Below are 2802 nucleotides of genomic sequence, written 5' to 3'. Positions count from 1 at the left end.
CATCTCATCTAGGTCAGTCGGTATAATAGGTTATAAATGTAATGCTTTAGTTTGAGTAGTCTTAAACTTGTTAGAGACCATTTAAGACACAAGTATTGGTCTCCTATCTGGAGGAAAGTGGTGTGAAAGAAAGCAAATACTCAAGGAAATAATTAGTCCAGGACTAATTATTAGGACTAATGACCCACATAAACCACAGTCTTCTCTAACCCGAGGCTAGAACTAGATCACATCCATCTTTCAGTAACAACGCCTCCAACCAGAAACACAGCAGAAAGAAGGTTGCATAGTGGAATGTACTTGGGGTGGTGGGAGGGGTGTGGGGGGATTGTCTACCAGGGAGGGAATTTTCCTTTTACTTTTCAAAGAGATGAGTGAACTGGGGCGGGGGGGTGTCTGGATGGGGAGAGAAGTGGAAATCCAAAATCTCTGTAAGTGTTCATTAAAATTATCGAAATAAAAAATATTACAAAAAAAAAGAATGGGAGAGAAAAGCAGGAGAGAAAAAATTAAAATTTCTTTTTAAAAAAGATCAGACTTACTAGATTGTCCAGTGCTGGAGAATTCCGCAAGACTACCTTACTATCATAGCAACCTTACTCTAAAACAATCTTTTAGTCTGAAACTAAAAATCTTTCTGGAAATCACCTTTCAGGGAAATAATAGACTGGCCAATAAATAAGAGTCTAAACAATAAATCGTTTTACTCCCTAAAACAATTATACCAACCCAAAAGGGCAACGTTTTCCCAAAATCAAAGATGAGATGGAAAGAAGGACTAGAGAAACTGAATGAATGAAAACAGAAACAACATACTAAAATGGGAAGAGTATTGTTGTTGTTTGGTGCCATCGAGTCTTAGACAACTCATAGCGACCCTATGAACTAACGGCCTGAGTACTGTTCGTACATAGAGTTTCCAGAGGCAAGCCATTTCGGAAGTGGATGCCGCTCCTGCTTTCAGGCTTGATTTAGTCGGGAAGCTCCAGCCAACACTGTCCACCATGGGTACCCATTACCACGATTGGCACATCACTGTCACATGCCCGGAAAAGCACTCAACTCCAAAAGCTTGCCACGATTCCTTCACTCACACCACCATGCTCCTTCTGGCAAGGAGAACTTCCCAAGACCCTGGGAGGAGCCAAGAACATGGCCGGCCTCCTCTCCCAGCTGCCTTTGGGCTTGGGCCGCCTCCTGCCTGAAGCCCTAAGGCCAAACCTGGCTTGCCTCGTTGTTCCTGGGGACACCGCAAACCTGCAGGCCAAACACATGCCCGGAAAAAGTATTCGACTCCAAAAGCTTGCCAGGATTCCTGCGCTCACACCACCATGCTCCTTGTGGCAAAGAGCAGCTCCAGAGACCCTGGCAGGAAGAGTATGGACACATTGTAAAAAAAGCAATCAATGTTATGTCATAATGTATGTATGAATTGTTGACCAGAAAAATAATTTGCTATGTACGTTTTCATGTAAAACGAAATAAAATGTTCAAAACAAAGAGTTGCCTTGAAGAACTTGAGAAATAGAAGGTAGCCCTGGGCCTTACTTGTAATCCAAACTCTGCAGCCCTCTATAAGGCTGTAGTTTAATTTTCAGTGTTAATTTTTAAATCCAATCTAATTCCAAAGGTGAAGAGGCTACTTGCCAAAAAATCCTACCTATTCATGCCTAAAATTATTTTAGCATACACAAAGAAATCTTTATTCCCCAGCGACAGAAATACGGGAAAATGCTAATACTAGGAAGAATTTATTCAAAATATAACTATAAATTTTACACAGATTAATAAAATTCTAGAGCTAGACCTTAGAGATCAATTATAGCAACATCCTTATTTTAAGATGATCCCCAGGAAACCAGAAGTAGTTACTTTACGAAAGTATATGTAGATTGCACAATAATTTACTAAATCTCAAAACACTAGAAGCAGGCTATAAACTGGAAAGTGTAAAGAGAAAAATTCTAGGATAAATATAATGAAGATAAGTTTCGAATATTGATGAGCTGATTTAATTGTGTTCATGACTGAAAATTTCACGGAACAAGAAGAGTTTAAATATTGATGAAATGATAGACTTTCAAAGACTGTTCTATGGGGAAAATGAGCAGTTTCTTGTGTGAATGATATCAGAAACCCAGTGAAGGGTCAGCTAAGTGCCACCTGCAGTTGTATAGCAATGAGAGGGAGAGAAAGAGTCTTATTACGTATTTTGGGTGCTGTTTAAGATTGACATAAGATCATTATCTAAATATCTCTGGAGGAGGTCAGAAGATATGGACTCTCTCCTTATCTCACTGACCTCTGTGTGACTCTTGACTAAATAATCTACGTCTCAAGAATGTGTCTCAGGGGAGCTCTGGTGGCCTAGTGGCAGGAAGCTGCACTGCAATCCCAGAGGCGCACGGTTCGAGTCCACCAGATGCTCCGCCGAGGAAGTAGGGACAATCTCCTCCTGTACCAATCAGATCTGATTTGATGGTACACGCACACACACAAATAATAAAATAAATTTAAGAAAAAAGAATGTGTCTCATTGCTAGATATAAAAGAGCGGCTGTATCCATCCACCTCTAAATTGCATATGTATGACAGAAAAAATGCTGCCTGATTTTGTCATCATCACAATTATGATGGTGTTGTTGTTATGTGCCATCGAGTTGCTTGCAACTCTATGTACAAGAGCTCTAAACGCCGTTCTAGTCTGTGCCAACCTAGCCATCCCAAATGCACTTATTCCCATCTCTCCAGTCACAGAATCGATCCAGCTCATTGAAGGTCTTCCTCTCCTTTGCCGCCCCT

Source organism: Elephantulus edwardii, unplaced genomic scaffold (genome assembly GCF_000299155.1).
Source record: "Elephantulus edwardii isolate Elephantulus edwardi_28Jun2011 unplaced genomic scaffold, EleEdw1.0 scaffold00013, whole genome shotgun sequence".
NCBI classification, from domain to species: Eukaryota; Metazoa; Chordata; class Mammalia; order Macroscelidea; family Macroscelididae; genus Elephantulus; species Elephantulus edwardii.
The sequence above is the reverse complement of the archived record's forward strand: the minus strand, read 5'-3'. Positions refer to the sequence as shown.